At 48.9% G+C, this 26,039-nt stretch overlaps 1 long non-coding RNA gene across 1 annotated transcript in view; it reads left to right on the plus strand.

The window, feature by feature from the left end:
• The first annotated feature begins 317 nt into the window (after positions 1-317).
• Positions 318-26,039, plus strand: part of LOC140604705 (uncharacterized) — a 30,887-nt gene continuing 5,165 nt past the window's right edge. Inside the window, exons 1-3 of the long non-coding RNA XR_012007515.1 lie at positions 318-591; positions 2,796-2,866; positions 19,339-19,402. This is a non-coding gene — a long non-coding RNA (uncharacterized lncRNA). The remainder of the gene's footprint in view (positions 592-2,795; positions 2,867-19,338; positions 19,403-26,039) is intronic.

Genomic DNA, 26,039 nt, shown 5'->3' on the forward strand with positions numbered 1-26,039 from the left:
CAGTCTCCCTAGATAACACAATAGGAATTGATGGGGTTGGAAGGGCTCGCAAGCCCTCGGAGGCCCAGCTCACGCCCAGGAAAGCGGGGAGGCGCTCCGGGAGCCCCATCACGGGGCTCATCACCCGGTCGCCTTCCCGGGACACGGAGCAGGACACCTCTAGCGCGCCCCCACAGCTGTCAGGCCCTCGGCGGCCGCCAGGGGGCGCGTCCGTTCCCCTCCCCATCCCCCCCCCCCCCCCCCGTTTTTTCTCTTTTGCGGAAACGCGAACCCGCGCTTCTCCAAAGCAAATGAACCCTGAGGTAATTCGGCCCTCTGCCGTCGCCGTAGCCCCAGACTGTAAACAGGAAGTAGGCGCCAAGAGGCGGGTGAAAAATAACGCCCGGGGCTCGGAGGCGCCGTCGCCTGCGCGCTCAGGGGGTCCCTGCGGTTCTGCGCGGGGAGGGCTTCCCTCGCCAGTCCCTCCTCCAGTGGAGGTCTTTTGCCGCTAGCCAGCTCTCCCCTCGGCGGACAGGGCGTCCCCCCAACCATGGCCGAATACTCGTACGTGAAGTCCACCAAACTCGTGCTCAAGGGAACCAAGGCCAAGAGGTAAGGCCAGAGCTGGCGCGGGAGACTCTGGGTCTCTTCCGACGGCGCCCCCGCCCCCCCCGCCCCCCCCGTGGGGAGGAGAGTCGAGTCTCGCGGAACTCGGGGTGTGAGGGAGCCGGGAACTCCGGCGCCCCGCCCTCGGGCCTGCTTCGGGCCGCGGGCTCTGTGGCTGCCGGGCAGCTCCGGGCGCTCGTGCGGGGCCGGCCTGACGGAGGAGACCTGAGGGCGCCACCGCGAGCCGCAGCTGCAGGCCCGGCCCCGGGTCAGGAGCCCCCCAGACCGCTGCTCGGCGCGTCCGCCTTAGTCTCGTGCTGCAGGTCGTGACAGCGACGTCTCCTGTTAGGGCTCGTTACTTCACGCCCGCCCCCCCGCCCAGTACTCCTTAAACGTCTCCCCTCAAAAAAAATCCTTCATTCCCCCCCCCACAAAAAAAACCCTTAATTAATCATCCCTCCCTCCCCCCGCCCCAAAAGAGCAAATCCTTAATTTTTTTAATACGATATGCAGATGTGCGTTTTGACAGGTATAGAATAAGCTCAAGTCCGCGTTCTCCGCAGTTACTAGTTTAGCAGTTTGTGGCAGGTCCGTTAATATCCTGGAGCTTCTATTTACTCATTCATTAGGGAAGATTAGCGGTAGGAGAACTGATGCTAGGGGGCAGCCCGGCGGCTCCGCGGCTTGGCGCCGCCTTGGGCCCGGAGCGTGACCCTGGTGACCCTGGAGTCCCGGGATCGGCCCCACGTCAGGCTCCCTGCACGGAGCCTGCTTCTCCCTCTGTCTGTGTCTCTGCCTCTCTCTCTGTCTTTCATTAATAAATAAATAAAATCTTAAAAAAAAAAAAAAGAATTGCTACGAGGATTAGATGAGTTAACGCGTACAGTAAGCGGAACCAAATGCAAGGAGAAGGTCGTAGTGGTGATTTACGGTCGTTGGACTTTTTAGGAAAAAGTATCTGCCCGCCCAGATCTCCACCTCTCTTCTCTCTGGTAGATTTGCTCACGGTTGATCATTCATTACAGATGTTAATCTGAAGCTTGTCCTGCCTGGCTTTACAGGAGAGAGGGGAGAGTTAGCTTCTGAAAGCTTACGTTTCCATGAAAATACAAATAAGCGCATCTCATGCTCATCACAACTATCAATCTTCATTAACGCACGTAGATAGCACTTTCTGCCTGCCTAGAACAACTCTAAGCACTTTGAATACGACTTATTTGGAAACACCCCCCGGGTGTTGTGTTTTTTTTTTTTTTTCTTTTTTTTATTACTGAGATATGATACATATAAAATTCACCCTATAAAGCACAGTTCTGTGGGTTTTAGTGTTTAGTCCACAAAGTTCCCCAGTGTCATGTTGTCCAACATTTTCATGGTCTGGGAAGGAAACCCCATAATCCTTAGTAGTCCCTCTCCAGTCCACTCTTCCCTCATGCCCGCAACCACTAATATACTTTCTCTCTGTTATCAGTTTGCCTGTTCTGAATATTTCCTATAAATGGAGTCATGCAATATGCGGTCTCTTGTATCTGGCTTCATCCATGTCTAGCATGTATCAGTATCCTTATTTTTATGGCTGAATAATATTCCATTGTATGGATATAACACATTTTGTTTATCCTTTCACCCGTTGAAGGACATCTGGGGTATTTCCACTTTTTGGCTATTAGGAATCATGCTGTTACGAATTTCTTAGAAAATTTTTGTGTGGATGTGTGTTCTCATTTCTCTTGGGTATATACCTAGCAGTACATAGGTTAGGTCATATGATAACTCTGTTTAACTTTTTGAAGAACCCCAAACTATTTCCTAAAGCAGCTGTACCACTTTTCATTTTCACCAGCAACATAGGAAGATTCACATTCACCCTTAATCCTCGCAGTAACCTTAAGAGCATAAATTATTATCCTCATGTTATAGATGAGAAGCTGACAGTGATTAAGAAATGTTCCAAAAGTCGCAGAGCTAAGAAATAACAAGATTAAAAAGGCAGTCCTCCAGAGCCTGTTCTCTTAACTATAATACAATACATACAGGATCAGAACTGACTTCTCAGTATTAGAAGGAAGAGAACATATCGGTGTAGATAACTGTGAATCAATAATTCATAAATCTGTGTACAGCTTAAAAGAGGCTTGTAAGATTCCATCTTAGATGTTTAACATCAAATCAATATTTCTAAACTTATCTATATAAATTATCTCCTACAGTAAGAAGAAAAAGAGCAAAGAGAAGAAGAGAAAAAGAGAAGAAGATGAAGAAACTCAACTTGATATTGTTGGTAAGTTTTCCATACTTTATTCTGGGAAAAGTTAATACTGCTGAGATGCCTTTAAAAATATTTTCCTAGTGGGACGTCTCAATGGCTCAGCAGCTGAGCGTCTGCCTTTGGCTCCGGGAGTGATCCCGGGGTCCGATACAGTTCTGAGTCTTTGCTCCTAGTCTATGGTTTAACTTTTCATTTTATTAAATGGTATTTTTCTTAAAGCAAAAGTTTAAAAAATTGAAAAAAATTTTTCAATTATAATTTTTCAACTATAAGTTTTTTTTTAAGATTTTATTTATTTATTCATGACAGACACAGAGAGAGAGGCAGAAACACAGGCAGAGGGAGAAGCAGGCTTCACCCAAGTGTCCCAGAAGTTTTTAGTTTTTATAAGATTCCATTTATTACTATTTTTCTGTTACATTACCATCTTATATCTTCAGTCTAAGAAGTTGTTGCTTACCCCAAGGTCATGAAGAAATTCTTCCACGTTTTCTTTATGAGGCTTCAGTTTTAGTTTCTCATTAGATCTATGATCTATCGTGGTTTATGTATACAATGGAATATTGCTCAGCCATTAGAAACGACAAATACCCACCATTTGCTTCAACGTGGATGGAACTGGAGGGTATTATGCTGAGTGAAGTAAGTCAGTCGGAGAAGGACAAACATTGTATGTTCTCTTTCATTTGGGGAATATAATTAATAGTGAAAGGGAATATAAGGGAAGGGAGAAGAAATGTGTGGGAAATATCAGAAAGGGAGACAGAACGTAAAGACTGCTAACTCTGGGAAACGAACTAGGGGTGGTGGAAGGGGAGGAGGGTGGGGGGTGGGGGTGAATGGGTGACGGGCACTGAGGGGGGCACTTGACGGGATGAGCACTGGGTGTTATTCTGTATGTTGGTAGACTGAACACCAATAAAAAATAAATTTATTTTAAAAAAAGATCTATGATCTATCTCATTAATTTTTAGTCTTGTGTGAATTAGGGATCAAAGTTCTTTTTTTCATTTTTTCGTATTGATAACCAGTTGTTGTAGCACCACTGTTGAATAGACTTTCCTTTCTCCATTAAACTGCCTTAATACGTTTGTCAAAAATCATTTGACTTTATATGTGCTGATATATTTTTGGACTTTGTTCCATTGATTTGTCTGTTCTGTTCATATATTTGTCTTGATTACTGTCCCTTCGCAAGTTTTTGAAATCAGGAGGTCTTCAAGGTTCATCCATGTTACAGCATGTGTCAGTCTTCCTTTTAAGACTGATATTCCAGGCAGCCCAGGTGGCTCTGGGGTTGAGCACCTGCCTTTGGCCCAGGGCGTGACCCTGGAGACCCGGGATCGAGTCCCACATAGGGCTCCCTGCATGGAGCCTGCTTCTCCCTCTGCCTGTGTCTCTGCCTCTCTCTCTCTCTCTCTCTCTCTCTGTCTAATGAATAAATAAATAAAATCTTTAAAAAAAGAAAAAAAAAATACTGATACTCCATTGTGTATATACTGCATTTATCCATTCATATTTCAATGAACACATGAGTGACTTCCACTTTTTGCCTATTGTGGATAATTCTGCGAGGAATATGGGTGTACAGATATCTCTTCAAGACTTTGGTTTCAGTTCTTTTGGGCATGTACCTAGAAGTGGAATTGCTGGATCATGACAGTAATGCCATTTTTAATTTTGTGAGAAACCACCATACTGTTTTGCATAGTTGCATTTTATATTTCCACCAGCAGTGCACAGGGTTTCAATTTTTCCGTATCCTCACCAACATTTGTTATTTCTGGTTCTCTGATAATAGCCATCCTAGTGGGTATGAAATGGTATCTCATTATGGTTTATGCCTGTGTCTCTGCCTCTCTCCCCGTGTGTCTCTCATAAATAAATAAAAATCAGTATACACCACATTTTCTTTATCCATTTACCTTTGATGGACATCTGAGTTGCTCCCAGCCCTTGGCTATGATAAAGAATGCTTCTATGAGGATGGAGGTCTCTTGGCGACCCTGCTTTCAATTCTTTTGACTACACGTACCCCAGAAATAGGATTGCTGGATTATATGGTAGTTGTAGTTTTAATTTTTTTGAGGAACTCTCATACTGTTTACATAGTGCTTGCACCATGCTACATTCCTATCAGCAATGCACAAGTGTCCTGATTTCTCCATATCCTTGCCAACATTTTATTTTTTAACAGTGGTCATCCTAATGGGTGTGAGGTGACCCTCATCGTGGTTGTGATTTGCCTTTTTTGATGGTTAGTGATGTGGAGCATCATTTCATAGGTTCATTGGCCATTTATACATCTTCTTTCAAGGAATGTCTGTACAGGCTCTTCGTCCTTTCTTCCATTGGGCTACTTGTTGCCTTGTGACGAAGTTCGTAGGAGTTTTTTGTATGTTAACTTATTGTCAAATACATGGTTTGCACATATTTTTCCCATTCTATTCGTTGTCTCTTCACTCTCTAGATTGTATCCTTTGGTGCATTTGAAGTTTTATAGACCCCATTTGTCTATGTTTACTTGTTTGCTGGTGCTTTGGTATCGTAGTCAGGAAATCACTGCCAGGTCCGTGGATCCTGGGTGGCTCAGTCAGTAAGCATATGACTCAATGTCAGCTCAGGTCTTGATCTCAGGGTTGTGAGTTCAGGCCCCATATTAGGCTCCACCCTGGGTATGGAGCCTGTTTACAAAAAGAAAGAAATCATTGGCAGATCTAATATTGTGAATCTTTTCCTTATGTTTCCTTTCAAGCATTTTATCTATAAAATAGATATCTATTTTGGGGTTTTTTTTTAAACATTACTCTTACATATGTTTTCTCATTTTCAGTGTATGATTCTTTCACTTCTTTCATTAGTCTTGTTCCTGAATATCTTACCTTTTTCAGTGTTGTGGTAAATGGAGTTGTGTTCTTGAGTTCCACTTCAAATTGTTCATTGTTAACATCTAGAGATGCAACTGCTTCTTGGTGTGTTGGTTTTCATTTCTGCAACCTTGTTGAATTTGTTTACTGCTTCTAATTTTTTTAATCCTTACGATTTCTACGTATAAGATTATGGTATATGCAAATATGATTCTTCTTCTTCCTTTCCAGTTTGGATGCGTTTTGTTTCTTTTACTTGCCTAATTGCTCTGGCTAAGTTTTCTAGTACTATATTTGATGGAAAGGCCAGAGTAAAGAACTTTATTTTGATCCTATTTTTAGAGGAAAAGTTTGAGTCTTTTGCTATTTTGTACATTAGTTGGAATTTTTTTTTCATATTTGGTCTTTATGATGTTTAGTTGGTTTACTTTTACTCCTAGTTTAGTAAGAGTTCTTTTCATGAAAGAGTATTAAGTCTCGTGAAGTGAAAAAAATAAACAACATACAAAGTCAGATGCTTTTACCATCTGAACCACCTAGGTGCCCCCCTTTGCACATTCTTTTTTTGTTTCTTAAATTACACTTAGGAATGAAATCATATGGTATTTGTGTTTCTCTGACTCACTTATTTCACTTAGCATTACTCTTTAGCTCCATGTACGTCATTCCAAATGACGAGATTTCATTCTTTTGTATAACTGAATAATACTCCATCGCATATGTACCACGTCTTCTTTATCCATTCATCTATTCTTTCTAGAGTTCCTTGAGAGATTTATATATATATATTTTTTTCTTTTTTTTTCTGTATGTGTTTATAGCATTAAGCTCTCCTAGAAATCTTTTGCTGCAGCCTAAATGTTTTGGTATATTGGGTTTCCTTGTTTCATTTGTTTCAAGATACTATGTATTTATGTAAGAAAGAGAACCCAGGAGTGGGTGGGGGCAGGGGGAAAGGAGAGGGAGAATCTTAAGCAGGCTCCACACTCACTGCAGAACCCAGCACAGGGCTCGATCTCAAGATACTGAGATCATGATCTGAGCCAAATCAGGAGTCGAAGGCTTAACCAACTGAGCCACCCAGATGGCCTCAAGATGCTTTTTAATTTCCCCCTTAAGTTATTCTATGAAAAAGTTTTTCTTCTTTGACCTGTTGGTTGTTAAGAGAACGTTGTTTCATAATTGGCTCTTTATACATGTGAGACTTCACTAATGTGGTGGTCACTGGCCAGGCACATGTGACAATTTACATTAAAATTAATTAAAATTATATAAAATTTTATATAATTGAGAAAATTCACTTTCTCAATCACACTCGCCATATATATCAGATATGTAATAACCACATACCATATTGGGCAGCACTAGTAGACAGTATTTCCTTTTTACGGTACGATCCATTGGTAGTCTTGATATAGATAGAATAATAGTTGTCAACCAGGTGCAATTTTGTCCCCCATGGGACGTATGGCAATATCTGGAAACATGTTTGATTTCACAGGTAGGGGATCCGTGTTTTACTGGCACCTAGTGGGTGGAGTTCCGGAAAGCTGTTAAAATCCCGTAATTCACAGGACAGCCCCCCAACAAAGGCTCATCCGGCCCACATGCCAGTAGTTTTGACGGTGAAAACCTTTGACCTATAATATGTTTCAGCAGGACGTGGAGGGCTCGTTGTTTTTTCCCTCTGATTGGCCAGTTGACTAGACCCCCTCTGCTGTGTGTATTCAATCCATCCTCTGCTTACTGCTAGTGAACTTTAGGCTAAAAATGTGTTTTGGTTTTTTTTGTTTTTTTCTTTTTTTTTTTTTACTTAAATGGTGGAGAAGGTCCTATTCCTTGCTAATTAGCATGCAATTTTTTTTAAAGTGAAATTGATAGTTAAGGTCCTTTACAATGAAAGAATACATATTTAATTTTATTTTTTTATTTTTTAAAGATTTTCTTTATTTATTCATGAGAGAGACACAGAGGGAGAGAGAGGCACAGACACAGGCAGAGGGAGAAGCAGGCCCCACGCAGAAGCCTGACGTGGGACTCGATCCTGGGTCTCCAGGATCACACCCTGGGCCGAAGGCAGTCACCAAACCACTGAGCCACCCGGGCGGCCCAGCATACAATTTTAAAAAATCGACTTTTGCTGTCTTACAGGTTCTTTGACTCTGCACATATAGACAAATCTCTGTTTCTGGCTCATCATGGCTTCCACTTCAAGGTAAGTGCCTTTGATGAAAGCCTTTATGAAGGGCCACACCCAGGACATTTTTAGCTCTTGGTCCTGCTGGCCTCACTAAGCTTATGGTGTCTAGGAAAGAAAAAGGAGGAAGAGAGAGCACAAAAGGGAGACTGAGGAAAGATGAGGCAAGCAGGGTAGTGCATGTGGTATAGGTGAGGCTTTGTAGCTCCAGGGTCTGCACTGTGTCTGAAAATGTGATTTATTTCTCTCATCTTATTTTTTTTTTAAAGATTTATATTATATATAAATCAGAGAGAGGGAGAGAGAGCACAAGTGGGAGTTAGAGAGAGAGGGAGAACACGCTCCAGATTGAGCACGGAGCCCGATGTGGGACTCGACCTCATGACCCCGAGATCAGGATCCAAGCTGAAACCAACAGTTGGTCACATAACTGACTGTGCCATCCAGGCGCCCCCTCCTCATCTTTTAATGCACAAGGTGCTTGCTACTAGACTACCATGCTCCCTGCAAGCTTTACCATTCCATGAGTCTTCTTTCCTTATTTTTTTCAAGTTTTTACTTAAATTCTAGTTAGTTAACATATACTGTAATATTGGTTCAAGACTAGTGTTTAGTGATTCATCACTTACCTATAACACCCAGTGCTCATCACAACAAGTGCCCTCCTCACTGCCAATCACCACGCCAATCCCATGCCCTCCTTCCCTCCAGCAAGCCTGTTGTTCTCTGTACTAAAGAATCTCTTATAGTATACCTCCCACTCTTTTCCTTCCTTCCCCTATATCCGTTTGTTGTTGTTGTTGTTGTTGTTGTTGTTTTAATTCCACATATGAGTGAAATCATCTGGTATTTTCTCTGAATGACTGACTTTGCTTAACATATAGAATACACTCTAGGTCCTTTCTTTGGTGTTAGTAGTGATCTCTCCTTTCTCATCATGATTTTATTAGTTTGAGTGTTTTCTGTCTTCTTTTAAATAAGGCTGGCTAATGGTTTATCTACCTTCTTAATTGTTTCAAAGAACCAACTCCTGGTTTTGTTGATCTTTTCCACAGTTCTTCTGGTCTCTATTTCATTGAGTTCTGCTCGAGTCTTTTTTAACCCTCTTCTTCTGCTGGGTGTTGGATCTATTTGCTGTCTTTCACCAGCTCCCTTAGGTGGAAGGTTAGCTTTTCTATTTGAGTTTTTTCCAGTTTTTGGATGGATGCTTGTATTGCGATGTATTTCCCCCTCAGGACTGCTTTTGCTGTATCCCAAAGATTTTGAATGGTGGTGTCTTCATTCTCATTAGTTTCCATGAATCTTTTTAATTCTTCTCTAATTTCGTGGTTGACCCTTTCACCTTGTAGCAGGATGGTCCTTAACCTCCACGTATTTGAAATCCTTCCAAACTTCTTCTTGTGATTTAGTTCTAGTTTCAAAGCATTATGGTCTGAAAATACACAGGGTCGATCCCAATCTTTTGGTATCAATTAAGACCTGATGTGTGACCCAGTTTGTGGTCTCTTCTGGAGAAAGCCCCACGTGCACTTGAGAAGAATGTGTATTCAGTTGCGTTTGCATGTAAAGTTCTATAAATATCTGTGAAATCCATCTGGTCCAGTGTATCATTTAAAGCTCCTGTTTCTTTGGAGATGTTGTGCTTAAAAGACCTGTGGATTGCAGAAAGCGCTCCATTGAAGTCACCAAGTATAAGTGTATTATTATCTAAGTATGTCTTAACTTTGGTTATTAATCGATTGATATACTTGGCGGCTCACGCATCCGGGCCATAAATATTCGTGATTGTTAGGTCCTCTTGTTGGATAGATCCTTTAAGTATGATATAGTGTCCCTCTTCACCTCTCACTACAGTCTTTGGGACAAACTTTAATTTATCTGATATAAGGATGGCTACCCCTGCATTTATTGAGGACTATTTGAATGGTACACAGTTCTCCAACCTTTTATTTTCAGGCTGTAGGTGTCCTGATGTCTAAAATGAGTCTCTTGGAGACAGCAAATGGATGGGTCTTGCCTTTTTTTATCCAGTCTGAAACCCTGCGTCCTTTTGATGGGGTCATTAAGCCCATTCACGTTCAGAGTTACTATTGACAGATATGGATTTAGTGTCATCATGATACCTATTCAGTCCCTGTTTTTGTGGATTGTTTCCTTGGACTTCCCCTTTCTTTTACAGGGTCCCCCCTTAATATTTCTGGCAGAGCCGGCTTGGTGGTCACATATCCTGTCAGTTTCTGCCTCTCTTGGAAGCTCTTTATCTCTCCTTCTATTCTGAATGAGAGCCTTGCTGGATAAAGTATTCTTGGCTGCAGGTTCCTCTCATTTAGGACCCTGACTGTATCCTGCCGGCCCTTTCTCACCTCCCAGGTCTCTGTGGAGAGGTCTGCTGTTGTCCTAAAGCTTCTCCCCATAAAAGTTAGTGATTTCTTGTCTCTTGCTGCATTAAGGATCTTCTCTTTATCTTTGGAATTTGCAAGTTCCAGTATTAAATGTTAAATGTTGAGCGGTTTTTATGGATTTAAGGGGGGTGGGGGTGATCTCTCTAGCTCCTGGATCTAAATGCCTGTTTCCCTTCCCAAGTTAGGAAAGTTTTCAGCTATGATTTGTTCAAATACATAATCTGGACCTCTGTCCCTTTTGGCGCCCTCGGGAACCCCAATTAAACGTAGATTTTTCCTTCTGAGGCTGTCATTTATTTCCCTTAACCTATCCTCATGGTCTCTTAATTGTCTTTCTTTTCTTCCCTCAGTTTCCGCCCTTGCCATCAACTTGTCTTCTGTGTCACTCACTCGTTCTTCTCCCTCGTTAACCCTGGTCGTTAGGACCTCCAGTTTGGATTGCATCTCATTTAACTGATTTTTAATTTCGGCCTGATTAGATCTAAATCCTACAGTCATGAAGTCTCTTGAGTCCTTTATGCTTTTTTCTAGAGCCACCAGTAGCTTTATAACTGTGCTTCTGAATTGGCTTTCTGACATTGAATTGTAATCCAAATGTTGTAACTCTGTGGGAGAGAGGACTGTTTCTGATTTCTTTCTTTGGAGGTGAGTTTTTCCTTCTAGCCATTTTACTCAGTGCGGAGTGGCCAAAAACAAGTTGTACTGGAATAACGAGAAAGAGAGAGAGAGAGAAAAAAAGAAAAGAAGAAATAAAAAAGAATTAAAAAGGGGGTGGGGGTGGGGAAACAACAGAAACAAACAGAAAAGAAAAAAACAAGGGGGAGTATCCTCTGATCCTATATACTGTAAATCCCTCGGCTTCCCCTGGAACTTTCCAGTGCTGCTTGGTCAATACCTTGCTTTTCCCCTGACCTTCTAGCTGGTCTTCTGAGGGAGGGGCCTGCTGTGCTGATTGTCGGGTGTGTGCACCTGGGGAGCTGCCCAGGCCCCTGCCAGGTGTATGGCTCAGTGGGAGTTGTTTATCTGTGAGGCCCCTGCTCAGTCCCAGGTACAGGGTGACACCAGGAGGGACAACAACAGTGGGGGCGGCCAGCTGTGCAGCTCTGGAGTCAGCTCCCGCAGTGACTACTGCAGCTCCCAGTGTGCAGGGGCCTGGATGCTCCAGGGGCGGGCCCGCCGATCTGTACAGCTCGGGCCGCCCGGGGGCAGGAGCCACCTGGCTGTCCTGTGTCCTCCCGGCCTCTGCCTGACCTGGGGGAGCACCCGATCCTGGGCTGTGTCCCCCGGCGCCCTGGGCTCTGGGACCTGTGACACTGTGAATGGACCTAAAGTGTAGGTCCACGATGTATAATTTAAAAGCATCAGAGTGAATTTTGTTTGAAGTTAACTTATACTTTATTACAATAAAACTCATAAGCCATTTTACAGGTTAAAGAAAAACTCAAAATATAGAAACAGTGAAATGACACGGGAAGGGCAAGCCTCCGTTGGGCTGCAGGCATGACGAGCCCCGCGGTGGGAGCTGGGGCGGGCTCCCGAGGTGGTCAGGGGGCTGCGCAGAGGTTGAAGCCAGTTGTCCCGGAGGCAATTGGCGGCTCTGGCACTCTGGGGACCCCGATTGCAGGTGCCAGGGCCTGCTCCTCCTCCGGGGTGGCCGCAGGTGCACGTGGCTCGTCCAGGGCGCAGCCGTGATCTAGAGCAGTGACCACTATCTGCAGGGGCTTCGCCTCCCCAGCTGGCACCTCAGCTGGGGCCAAGCCCTCAGCCCCAGCAGCCAGGGCGGCCTCGAGCACTTCAGGCCCATCCGAGGCAGCAGGCCCCACAGTTGGGGCTGGGGCGGGCTCCGGAAGTGCTTCAGGGTCTTTTGCTCGGGCCGAAGCTGTAGCTCCAAGAAGACAAAGTATCACCACCAGGACGGACTTTCCACGTCCCTCCCAAATCAAGGACACTCTTCCAACCGCTCAAAGAGCCCTGGGAGGTGTCCCCAGCCTGCAGCTCGTGGGGATGGGGTGTGAGCCGAACCCCTGCTCCCGGCCCAGCTGCACGGACGCTGGATCCGTGGGGCCCACCCTGTCCCCAGCTCGGCCACCCCCAGGCCTCCTCACCCCCAGCCTCTGGCTCCGCTGCATGGAGGCGTCTGAGTTGTTGCAGGTAACGCCGGGCACGGAGCTCCACGTCTGTGCCTGGCATGCGCTGCCTTATGAATTCCAGAATCTTCTTCAGGGAGGCAGATTGGGGGAGCCGACAAAAGTCCTCCTGATAATAGTCCATCCATATCTCCAGGATGCAGCAGATGGCCCTGGGGAGGGACAGGTGGGCACAGGGGTCAGAAGACAGGGCTCCCTCACACCGAGGTGTCCCGGGGAAGCCCTGCAGGACCCGGGGCCTCGGCCTCCCGTGCGGGGCTGTCAGAGGCCAGTCCTGCTCCTCGTCCACCTGCCACCTGGCGGTCCTGCCTGCCACAGGCCTGCTCCCCGAGGAGGGGCTGGCACGAAGCCTCTGTGCGGGGGAGCCCACGCCCAGCGGTGTGACCATCACGGTCTTTGCTGGGAAGCGGGGCTCCCTCCTCAGCCTGGCTCCCTGCCCACTTGCCCCTTGAATCCACCGGCAGGCGTCCGGGGACGGGGGGCGTCTGGCCTGTCATCGCCCTCACTGCACACACTGTCGCTCTGGGAAGGTCCAAGCCAGGAGGGCTCGGGCTCTGTGTCCTGCCAGGCCTTGCCAGGAGCCACCCGGGACCTCCACTTTCCCTCCCTGTGGCTCTGCGCTGCCTCCCTCATGAGGGGCCCCGGGGGGTGTCCTTCCACTGACTCTAATCTGCCGTCTCCCACGGGGCCAGGGCCACCGGGTCTGTGAGCCCTCAATGGCCCTCGTGGCAACCTGCTGTGCACTGGGTCCAGGTGCCACCAGATTGGGGAGTGCGATGCTCCCCACCCCCTCTGCTCTGGGTCCCAGGTGTGGGGCAGACAGAGGGCTGGGAGGGGCGGGCATGGAGAAAGTCTCCCTTAGGGGTCCCAGTGCTCTCCCACCAAGCCCACACCCTATTCACGGCTCTCCTTTCCTCCTTTCCTGAAGGGCCCTTAGACCTTTACCCCGTCACGGGAATTGCAGATGTGTGGGGTGAGGGTCCAGCACCCCCGGCCCACAGCCCCCTCGCTGCCCTCCTGGAGAGGGAAGGCCCTCGGGCAGGGGCCGGAGTCACTCACAGTTTCCAGCGCTGCAGGACCGCGTCGTCGCCACCACACGCAGCTGCGATGCACCCATATCTAGGGGAGGGCGGGGGCATCCCACGAATCATCCTGTGGCCGCGACCTCTCACCGTGGGGGCTGTCACCTCTGACCCCCGACTAGGCCGGAGCCCCGGGGGCCGTCAGCTCTGTGCGGGGGGCCACGGGCAGCCCCCGGAGAAGCGCCCGCACCTGCCGGGGCCTCCTGAATGCTTGAGCATGAAAGGCTCCGGCCAGGCCCACGGCCGATATCTGAGTGGGCCTGGGCGCCCGGGGACCCCGGGGTCCCCCTGTGTGGTTGCCCCAGGACACAGCCCCCCGATGGACTCTCCAACCTCCCTTTCAATGGGAAAAGAGGCCAGCTCAGGACCCCGGTGACGGTGGGGAGGAGGCACAGGCCCCGTCACGGGGGAGGAGGACGGCTGCGGAGCACAGGCACAGCCCCTCTGGCCGACCCGCCACAGGCCAGGCCCCGGGGCTGCCCTCCGGGACCCCACTGTGCCCTGGGTGACTCTGCTCCAGGCGGGGGAGCGGCCCGAGGCCGGGCAGCTCAGAACCATTCCCAGCCTCCCCACCAGCAGGTGGCCCACCCCTGGGCTGCGGAGGCGCAGGTGCTCACTTCGTAAACAGCAGATCCAGCACCTCGTCGGTGGTGGCAAATCCATGACAGTTGTCTAAAAAGATGAAAACGGAGATGACATCCCTGCGCAGCAAGGCGGGCAGCAGTTGTTGGAATTCCTGCTCCAGCAGCTCCGTCCGGCTGGGCTTCGTCGGGCAGATGGGAGGCGCCTTCCCGGCCGAGGCCCTTGCACCCTGAGTTGGGACAGAGGGGACGTGCATGGAGCCGCCGGGAGGCCTGGGGTGGGAGCGCAGCCCGCAGCCCGAGCTCTCGGGGGCCGTGGGGGGCAGGAGTGCCCACGGCAGGAACCCGGGCCTTGATGCCTGTGGCTCAGTCACTTAGCCTCTGACTCTGGGCTGTGGCTCGGGTCGTGGCCTCAGCACCCTGGGATCCCGCCCTGGCAGGCCCTGCGCTTGGGGCCCAGTCTGCTTCAGGAGCCTGGGTCTCCCTCTCCCCTCCCTGCTCTCTGCCTGTCTCTTACACAAACAAGACAAACTATCCGATAAAGAAACAATCTTAGAGGATAAATGTTCAAAAAAGTTTGGATCAGTACAAGGACCTCAAGAGACACAGAGAGACAGAGACCGAGAGAGACAGACACACAGACAGAGGGAGAAGCAGCCCTGGTGCAGAGAGCCCGAGGCGGGACTCGATCCCGGGCCTGCGGGGTCAGGGCCTGGGCGGAAGGCAGGCGCTAAACCCCTGGGCGACCAGGCCGCCCCTGAAGGCTCTGCTCTGATATTCCTACACCTCTGTGCACAGGGACTCTGCATCTGGCCCAGGCAGGGGCAGGGCCCTGGGGCAAGTGTGGGGAGCAGGGGAATGCAGACTCATGTGGGAGCAGGAGTGTAGGGGGGAGCCCAGGGGAGTAGCAGGCTGGCTTCTGGGACCCGGGGCCCTTCGTGCCGCATCGGGGACCCGGGTGTCGGGGGTGCCCCGGCCCCTGCACTCATTTGAGCCCGCGCTGGCCTCTGTTAGCTACGCAGGGCACTTCCCAGTTCCTCGAGGCGGTGGGGCAGAGCACCCCTTCCTCCCGCTCGCGCCCCCTGTCCCGGGTGGAGCTCTGTGGAGACAGTGCCCGGCAGCCAGGCAGGAGGCCTCAGCGCCCGGTCCGGCCGCCTCGGCTGGGCCGCACCCCCAGCGGCCCCCATCCAGACACACCACAGCGCAGGCGGCACCCCCCTCCCCCAAGGAGAGCAAAGGGATCGGCTGCAGGGCCTCGGGGGGACTCTTACTCGGAGGGTAAGAGGACCTCAGGAGCCCTGTTTGCACCCTGCCCACCTTGACCTCAGGGTGACCCTGAAGGGATCACCGGGGAACCTGCCGCCCTGCAATGTCCCCCAGCCTGGATGCACCTGCCCACACATCCCTGTTTCCCGGAAGCTGAAGAGGAGGGGATGGGGCCACCCAGGATGGCTGGCACAGGGGGCCTGGCCTGGCCTGCTCTGGGTTACCTGACGGCGCCTCCTGATAAACGCCCTGAGGCGTTGGTTTTTATGCTGGAGCCAAAGCCTACAGCATTGGAACAAGCGGCACCCCTGGGGTTCCTGGGAGCCAGAGCCCCCAGAGGTGGGCCGGCAGCAGGAGAACATCTTCCAGGAGCGGATGTCTCCAGCCAAGTGAGCCTGAGGTGGGGCTGCACTAGATGCGGTTGCCTGGTCACGGGGGTTCCAAGTTCTGTTGGGCTCTGTGTCACGGGAGTGACCTCACTTCCTGGGACCCCCTCCCTGACCCCCACCTGATCCTGGGGACCCGAGATTGAGTCCCCCCTCAGGCTCCCTGCATGTGTCTCTGCCTCTCTCCCCGTGTGTCTCTCATAAATAAATAAAAATCAGTATACACCACATTTTCTTTATCCATTTACCTTTGATGGACATCTGAGTTGCTCCCAGCCCTTGGCTATGATAAAGAATGCTTCTATGAGGATGGAGGTCTCTTGGCGACCCTGCTTTCAATTCTTTTGACTACACGTACCCCAGAAATAGGATTGCTGGATTATATGGTAGTTGTAGTTTTAATTTTTTTGAGGAACTCTCATACTGTTTACATAGTGCTTGCACCATGCTACATTCCTATCAGCAATGCACAAGTGTCCTGATTTCTCCATATCCTTGCCAACATTTTATTTTTTAACAGTGGTCATCCTAATGGGTGTGAGGTGACCCTCATCGTGGTTGTGATTTGCCTTTTTTGATGGTTAGTGATGTGGAGCATCATTTCATAGGTTCATTGGCCATTTATACATCTTCTTTCAAGGAATGTCTGTACAGGCTCTTCGTCCTTTCTTCCATTGGGCTACTTGTTGCCTTGTGACAAAGTTCGTAGGAGTTTTTTGTATATTAACTTATTGTCAAATACATGGTTTGCACATATTTTTCCCATTCTATTCGTTGTCTCTTCACTCTCTAGATTGTATCCTTTGGTGCATTTGAAGTTTTATAGACCCCATTTGTCTATGTTTACTTGTTTGCTGGTGCTTTGGTATCGTAGTCAGGAAATCACTGCCAGGTCCGTGGATCCTGGGTGGCTCAGTCAGTAAGCATATGACTCAATGTCAGCTCAGGTCTTGATCTCAGGGTTGTGAGTTCAGGCCCCATATTAGGCTCCACCCTGGGTATGGAGCCTGTTTACAAAAAGAAAGAAATCATTGGCAGATCTAATATTGTGAATCTTTTCCTTATGTTTCCTTTCAAGCATTTTATCTATAAAATAGATATCTATTTTGGGGTTTTTTTTAAACATTACTCTTACATATGTTTTCTCATTTTCAGTGTATGATTCTTTCACTTCTTTCATTAGTCTTGTTCCTGAATATCTTACCTTTTTCAGTGTTGTGGTAAATGGAGTTGTGTTCTTGAGTTCCACTTCAAATTGTTCATTGTTAACATCTAGAGATGCAACTGCTTCTTGGTGTGTTGGTTTTCATTTCTGCAACTTGTTGAATTTGTTTACTGCTTCTAATTTTTTTAATCCTTACGATTTCTACGTATAAGATTATGGTATATGCAAATATGATTCTTCTTCTTCCTTTCCAGTTTGGATGCGTTTTGTTTCTTTTACTTGCCTAATTGCTCTGGCTAAGTTTTCTAGTACTATATTTGATGGAAAGGCCAGAGTAAAGAACTTTATTTTGATCCTATTTTTAGAGGAAAAGTTTGAGTCTTTTGCTATTTTGTACATTAGTTGGGATTTTTTTTTTTCATATTTGGTCTTTATGATGTTTAGTTGGTTTACTTTTACTCCTAGTTTAGTAAGAGTTCTTTTCATGAAAGAGTATTAAGTCTCGTGAAGTGAAAAAAATAAACAGCATACAAAGTCAGATGCTTTTACCATCTGAACCACCTAGGTGCCCCCCTTTGCACATTCTTTTTTTGTTTCTTAAATTACACTTAGGAATGAAATCATATGGTATTTGTGTTTCTCTGACTCACTTATTTCACTTAGCATTACTCTTTAGCTCCATGTACGTCATTCCAAATGACGAGATTTCATTCTTTTGTATAACTGAATAATACTCCATCGCATAGGGATCCCTGGGTGGCACAGCAGTTTAGCGCTTGCCTTTAGCCCAGGGCGCGAGCCTGGAGACCCGGGATCGAGTCCCACATCGGGCTCCTGGTGCATGGAGCCTGCTTCTCCCTCTGCCTGTGTCTCTGCCTCTCTCGCTCTCTCTGTGTGACTATCATAAATAAATAAAAATTAAAAAAAATATTTAAAAAAAATACTCCATCGCATATGTACCACGTCTTCTTTATCCATTCATCTATTCTTTCTAGAGTTCCTTGAGAGATTTATATATATATATATATTTTTTTTTTTTTTTTTTCTGTATGTGTTTATAGCATTAAGCTCTCCTAGAAATCTTTTGCTGCAGCCTAAATGTTTTGGTATATTGGGTTTCCTTGTTTCATTTGTTTCAAGATACTATGTATTTATGTAAGAAAGAGAACCCAGGAGTGGGTGGGGGCAGGGGGAAAGGAGAGGGAGAATCTTAAGCAGGCTCCACACTCACTGCAGAACCCAGCACAGGGCTCGATCTCAAGATACTGAGATCATGATCTGAGCCAAATCAGGAGTCGAAGGCTTAACCAACTGAGCCACCCAGATGGCCTCAAGATGCTTTTTAATTTCCCCCTTAAGTTAACCTAGGAAAAAGTTTTTCTTCTTTGACCTGTTGGTTGTTAAGAGAACGTTGTTTCATAATTGGCTCTTTATACATCTGAGACTTCACTAATGTGGTGGTCACTGGCCAGGCACATGTGACAATTTACATTAAAATTAATTAAAATTATATAAAATTTTATATAATTGAGAAAATTCACTTTCTCAATCACACTCGCCATATATATCAGATATGTAATAACCACATACCATATTGGGCAGCACTAGTAGACAGTATTTCCTTTTTACGGTACGATCCATTGGTAGTCTTGATATAGATAGAATAATAGTTGTCAACCAGGTGCAATTTTGTCCCCCATGGGACGTATGGCAATATCTGGAAACATGTTTGATTTCACAGGTAGGGGATCCGTGTTTTACTGGCACCTAGTGGGTGGAGTTCCGGAAAGCTGTTAAAATCCCGTAATTCACAGGACAGCCCCCCAACAAAGGCTCATCCGGCCCACATGCCAGTAGTTTTGACGGTGAAAACCTTTGACCTATAATATGTTTCAGCAGGACGTGGAGGGCTCGTTGTTTTTTCCCTCTGATTGGCCAGTTGACTAGACCCCCTCTGCTGTGTGTATTCAATCCATCCTCTGCTTACTGCTAGTGAACTTTAGGCTAAAAATGTGTTTTGGTTTTTTTTGTTTTTTTCTTTTTTTTTTTTCACTTAAATGGTGGAGAAGGTCCTATTCCTTGCTAATTAGCATGCAATTTTTTTTAAAGTGAAATTGATAGTTAAGGTCCTTTACAATGAAAGAATACATATTTAATTTTATTTTTTTATTTTTTAAAGATTTTCTTTATTTATTCATGAGAGAGACACAGAGGGAGAGAGAGGCACAGACACAGGCAGAGGGAGAAGCAGGCCCCACGCAGAAGCCTGACGTGGGACTCGATCCTGGGTCTCCAGGATCACACCCTGGGCCGAAGGCAGTCACCAAACCACTGAGCCACCCGGGCGGCCCAGCATACAATTTTAAAAAATCAACTTTTGCTGTCTTACAGGTTCTTTGACTCTGCACATATAGACAAATCTCTGTTTCTGGCTCATCATGGCTTCCACTTCAAGGTAAGTGCCTTTGATGAAAGCCTTTATGAAGGGCCACACCCAGGACATTTTTAGCTCTTGGTCCTGCTGGCCTCACTAAGCATATGGTGTCTAGGAAAGAAAAAGGAGGAAGAGAGAGCACAAAAGGGAGACTGAGGAAAGATGAGGCAAGCAGGGTAGTGCATGTGGTATAGGTGAGGCTTTGTAGCTCCAGGGTCTGCACTGTGTCTGAAAATGTGATTTATTTCTCTCATCTTATTTTTTTTTTTAAGATTTATATTATATATAAATCAGAGAGAGGGAGAGAGAGCACAAGTGGGAGTTAGAGAGAGAGGGAGAACACGCTCCAGATTGAGCACGGAGCCCGATGTGGGACTCGACCTCATGACCCCGAGATCAGGATCCAAGCTGAAACCAACAGTTGGTCACATAACTGACTGTGCCATCCAGGCGCCCCCTCCTCATCTTTTAATGCACAAGGTGCTTGCTACTGGACTACCATGGTCCCTGCAAGCTTTACCATTCCATGAGTCTTCTTTCCTTATTTTTTTCAAGTTTTTACTTAAATTCTAGTTAGTTAACATATACTGTAATATTGGTTCAAGACTAGTGTTTAGTGATTCATCACTTACCTATAACACCCAGTGCTCATCACAACAAGTGCCCTCCTCACTGCCAATCACCACGCCAATCCCATGCCCTCCTTCCCTCCAGCAAGCCTGTTGTTCTCTGTACTAAAGAATCTCTTATAGTATACCTCCCACTCTTTTCCTTCCTTCCCCTATATCCGTTTGTTGTTGTTGTTGTTGTTGTTGTTGTTTTGTTGTTGTTGTTGTTTTAATTCCACGTATGAGTGAAATCATCTGGTATTTTCTCTGAATGACTGACTTTGCTTAACATATAGAATACACTCTAGGTCCTTTCTTTGGTGTTAGTAGTGATCTCTCCTTTCTCATCATGATTTTATTAGTTTGAGTGTTTTCTGTCTTCTTTTAAATAAGGCTGGCTAATGGTTTATCTACCTTCTTAATTGTTTCAAAGAACCAACTCCTGGTTTTGTTGATCTTTTCCACAGTTCTTCTGGTCTCTATTTCATTGAGTTCTGCTCGAGTCTTTTTTAACCCTCTTCTTCTGCTGGGTGTTGGATCTATTTGCTGTCTTTCACCAGCTCCCTTAGGTGGAAGGTTAGCTTTTCTATTTGAGTTTTTTCCAGTTTTTGGATGGATGCTTGTATTGCGATGTATTTCCCCCTCAGGACTGCTTTTGCTGTATCCCAAAGATTTTGAATGGTGGTGTCTTCATTCTCATTAGTTTCCATGAATCTTTTTAATTCTTCTCTAATTTCGTGGTTGACCCTTTCACCTTGTAGCAGGATGGTCCTTAACCTCCACGTATTTGAAATCCTTCCAAACTTCTTCTTGTGATTTAGTTCTAGTTTCAAAGCATTATGGTCTGAAAATACACAGGGTCGATCCCAATCTTTTGGTATCAATTAAGACCTGATGTGTGACCCAGTTTGTGGTCTCTTCTGGAGAAAGCCCCACGTGCACTTGAGAAGAATGTGTATTCAGTTGCGTTTGCATGTAAAGTTCTATAAATATCTGTGAAATCCATCTGGTCCAGTGTATCATTTAAAGCTCCTGTTTCTTTGGAGATGTTGTGCTTAAAAGACCTGTGGATTGCAGAAAGCGCTCCATTGAAGTCACCAAGTATAAGTGTATTATTATCTAAGTATGTCTTAACTTTGGTTATTAATCGATTGATATACTTGGCGGCTCACGCATCCGGGCCATAAATATTCGTGATTGTTAGGTCCTCTTGTTGGATAGATCCTTTAAGTATGATATAGTGTCCCTCTTCACCTCTCACTACAGTCTTTGGGACAAACTTTAATTTATCTGATATAAGGATGGCTACCCCTGCATTTATTGAGGACTATTTGAATGGTACACAGTTCTCCAACCTTTTATTTTCAGGCTGTAGGTGTCCTGATGTCTAAAATGAGTCTCTTGGAGACAGCAAATGGATGGGTCTTGCCTTTTTTTATCCAGTCTGAAACCCTGCGTCCTTTTGATGGGGTCATTAAGCCCATTCACGTTCAGAGTTACTATTGACAGATATGGATTTAGTGTCATCATGATACCTATTCAGTCCCTGTTTTTGTGGATTGTTTCCTTGGACTTCCCCTTTCTTTTACAGGGTCCCCCCTTAATATTTCTGGCAGAGCCGGCTTGGTGGTCACATATCCTGTCAGTTTCTGCCTCTCTTGGAAGCTCTTTATCTCTCCTTCTATTCTGAATGAGAGCCTTGCTGGATAAAGTATTCTTGGCTGCAGGTTCCTCTCATTTAGGACCCTGACTGTATCCTGCCGGCCCTTTCTCACCTCCCAGGTCTCTGTGGAGAGGTCTGCTGTTGTCCTAAAGCTTCTCCCCATAAAAGTTAGTGATTTCTTGTCTCTTGCTGCATTAAGGATCTTCTCTTTATCTTTGGAATTTGCAAGTTCCAGTATTAAATGTTAAATGTTGAGCGGTTTTTATGGATTTAAGGGGGGTGGGGGTGATCTCTCTAGCTCCTGGATCTAAATGCCTGTTTCCCTTCCCAAGTTAGGAAAGTTTTCAGCTATGATTTGTTCAAATACATAATCTGGACCTCTGTCCCTTTTGGCGCCCTCGGGAACCCCAATTAAACGTAGATTTTTCCTTCTGAGGCTGTCATTTATTTCCCTTAACCTATCCTCATGGTCTCTTAATTGTCTTTCTTTTCTTCCCTCAGTTTCCGCCCTTGCCATCAACTTGTCTTCTGTGTCACTCACTCGTTCTTCTCCCTCGTTAACCCTGGTCGTTAGGACCTCCAGTTTGGATTGCATCTCATTTAACTGATTTTTAATTTCGGCCTGATTAGATCTAAATCCTACAGTCATGAAGTCTCTTGAGTCCTTTATGCTTTTTTCTAGAGCCACCAGTAGCTTTATAACTGTGCTTCTGAATTGGCTTTCTGACATTGAATTGTAATCCAAATGTTGTAACTCTGTGGGAGAGAGGACTGTTTCTGATTTCTTTCTTTGGAGGTGAGTTTTTCCTTCTAGCCATTTTACTCAGTGCGGAGTGGCCAAAAACAAGTTGTACTGGAATAACGAGAAAGAGAGAGAGAGAGAAAAAAAGAAAAGAAGAAATAAAAAAGAATTAAAAAGGGGGTGGGGGTGGGGAAACAACAGAAACAAACAGAAAAGAAAAAAACAAGGGGGAGTATCCTCTGATCCTATATACTGTAAATCCCTCGGCTTCCCCTGGAACTTTCCAGTGCTGCTTGGTCAATACCTTGCTTTTCCCCTGACCTTCTAGCTGGTCTTCTGAGGGAGGGGCCTGCTGTGCTGATTGTCGGGTGTGTGCACCTGGGGAGCTGCCCAGGCCCCTGCCAGGTGTATGGCTCAGTGGGAGTTGTTTATCTGTGAGGCCCCTGCTCAGTCCCAGGTACAGGGTGACACCAGGAGGGACAACAACAGTGGGGGCGGCCAGCTGTGCAGCTCTGGAGTCAGCTCCCGCAGTGACTACTGCAGCTCCCAGTGTGCAGGGGCCTGGATGCTCCAGGGGCGGGCCCGCCGATCTGTACAGCTCGGGCCGCCCGGGGGCAGGAGCCACCTGGCTGTCCTGTGTCCTCCCGGCCTCTGCCTGACCTGGGGGAGCACCCGATCCTGGGCTGTGTCCCCCGGCGCCCTGGGCTCTGGGACCTGTGACACTGTGAATGGACCTAAAGTGTAGGTCCACGATGTATAATTTAAAAGCATCAGAGTGAATTTTGTTTGAAGTTAACTTATACTTTATTACAATAAAACTCATAAGCCATTTTACAGGTTAAAGAAAAACTCAAAATATAGAAACAGTGAAATGACACGGGAAGGGCAAGCCTCCGTTGGGCTGCAGGCATGACGAGCCCCGCGGTGGGAGCTGGGGCGGGCTCCCGAGGTGGTCAGGGGGCTGCGCAGAGGTTGAAGCCAGTTGTCCCGGAGGCAATTGGCGGCTCTGGCACTCTGGGGACCCCGATTGCAGGTGCCAGGGCCTGCTCCTCCTCCGGGGTGGCCGCAGGTGCACGTGGCTCGTCCAGGGCGCAGCCGTGATCTAGAGCAGTGACCACTATCTGCAGGGGCTTCGCCTCCCCAGCTGGCACCTCAGCTGGGGCCAAGCCCTCAGCCCCAGCAGCCAGGGCGGCCTCGAGCACTTCAGGCCCATCCGAGGCAGCAGGCCCCACAGTTGGGGCTGGGGCGGGCTCCGGAAGTGCTTCAGGGTCTTTTGCTCGGGCCGAAGCTGTAGCTCCAAGAAGACAAAGTATCACCACCAGGACGGACTTTCCACGTCCCTCCCAAATCAAGGACACTCTTCCAACCGCTCAAAGAGCCCTGGGAGGTGTCCCCAGCCTGCAGCTCGTGGGGATGGGGTGTGAGCCGAACCCCTGCTCCCGGCCCAGCTGCACGGACGCTGGATCCGTGGGGCCCACCCTGTCCCCAGCTCGGCCACCCCCAGGCCTCCTCACCCCCAGCCTCTGGCTCCGCTGCATGGAGGCGTCTGAGTTGTTGCAGGTAACGCCGGGCACGGAGCTCCACGTCTGTGCCTGGCATGCGCTGCCTTATGAATTCCAGAATCTTCTTCAGGGAGGCAGATTGGGGGAGCCGACAAAAGTCCTCCTGATAATAGTCCATCCATATCTCCAGGATGCAGCAGATGGCCCTGGGGAGGGACAGGTGGGCACAGGGGTCAGAAGACAGGGCTCCCTCACACCGAGGTGTCCCGGGGAAGCCCTGCAGGACCCGGGGCCTCGGCCTCCCGTGCGGGGCTGTCAGAGGCCAGTCCTGCTCCTCGTCCACCTGCCACCTGGCGGTCCTGCCTGCCACAGGCCTGCTCCCCGAGGAGGGGCTGGCACGAAGCCTCTGTGCGGGGGAGCCCACGCCCAGCGGTGTGACCATCACGGTCTTTGCTGGGAAGCGGGGCTCCCTCCTCAGCCTGGCTCCCTGCCCACTTGCCCCTTGAATCCACCGGCAGGCGTCCGGGGACGGGGGGCGTCTGGCCCGTCATCGCCCTCACTGCACACACTGTCGCTCTGGGAAGGTCCAAGCCAGGAGGGCTCGGGCTCTGTGTCCTGCCAGGCCTTGCCAGGAGCCACCCGGGACCTCCACTTTCCCTCCCTGTGGCTCTGCGCTGCCTCCCTCATGAGGGGCCCCGGGGGGTGTCCTTCCACTGACTCTAATCTGCCGTCTCCCACGGGGCCAGGGCCACCGGGTCTGTGAGCCCTCAATGGCCCTCGTGGCAACCTGCTGTGCACTGGGTCCAGGTGCCACCAGATTGGGGAGTGCGATGCTCCCCACCCCCTCTGCTCTGGGTCCCAGGTGTGGGGCAGACAGAGGGCTGGGAGGGGCGGGCATGGAGAAAGTCTCCCTTAGGGGTCCCAGTGCTCTCCCACCAAGCCCACACCCTATTCACGGCTCTCCTTTCCTCTTTTCCTGAAGGGTCCTTAGACCTTTACCCCGTCACGGGAATTGCAGATGTGTGGGGTGAGGGTCCAGCACCCCGGCCCACAGCCCCCTCGCTGCCCTCCTGGAGAGGGAAGGCCCTCGGGCAGGGGCCGGAGTCACTCACAGTTTCCAGCGCTGCAGGACCGCGTCGTCGCCACCACACGCAGCTGCGATGCACCCATATCTAGGGGAGGGCGGGGGCATCCCACGAATCATCCTGTGGCCGCGACCTCTCACCGTGGGGGCTGTCACCTCTGACCCCCGACTAGGCCGGAGCCCCGGGGGCCGTCAGCTCTGTGCGGGGGGCCACGGGCAGCCCCCGGAGAAGCGCCCGCACCTGCCGGGGCCTCCTGAATGCTGGAGCATGAAAGGCTCCGGCCAGGCCCACGGCCGATATCTGAGTGGGCCTGGGCGCCCGGGGACCCCGGGGTCCCCCTGTGTGGTTGCCCCAGGACACAGCCCCCCGATGGACTCTCCAACCTCCCTTTCAATGGGAAAAGAGGCCAGCTCAGGACCCCGGTGACGGTGGGGAGGAGGAACAGGCCCCGTCACGGGGGAGGAGGACGGCTGCGGAGCACAGGCACAGCCCCTCTGGCCGACCCGCCACAGGCCAGGCCCCGGGGCTGCCCTCCGGGACCCCACTGTGCCCTGGGTGACTCTGCTCCAGGCGGGGGAGCGGCCCGAGGCCGGGCAGCTCAGAACCATTCCCAGCCTCCCCACCAGCAGGTGGCCCACCCCTGGGCTGCGGAGGCGCAGGTGCTCACTTCGTAAACAGCAGATCCAGCACCTCGTCGGTGGTGGCAAATCCATGACAGTTGTCTAAAAAGATGAAAACGGAGATGACATCCCTGCGCAGCAAGGCGGGCAGCAGTTGTTGGAATTCCTGCTCCAGCAGCTCCGTCCGGCTGGGCTTCGTCGGGCAGATGGGAGGCGCCTTCCCGGCCGAGGCCCTTGCACCCTGAGTTGGGACAGAGGGGACGTGCATGGAGCCGCCGGGAGGCCTGGGGTGGGAGCGCAGCCCGCAGCCCGAGCTCTCGGGGGCCGTGGGGGGCAGGAGTGCCCACGGCAGGAACCCGGGCCTTGATGCCTGTGGCTCAGTCACTTAGCCTCTGACTCTGGGCTGTGGCTCGGGTCGTGGCCTCAGCACCCTGGGAT

This window comes from Canis lupus, chromosome 15 (assembly GCF_048164855.1).
Source record: "Canis lupus baileyi chromosome 15, mCanLup2.hap1, whole genome shotgun sequence".
Taxonomy (NCBI): Eukaryota; Metazoa; Chordata; class Mammalia; order Carnivora; family Canidae; genus Canis; species Canis lupus.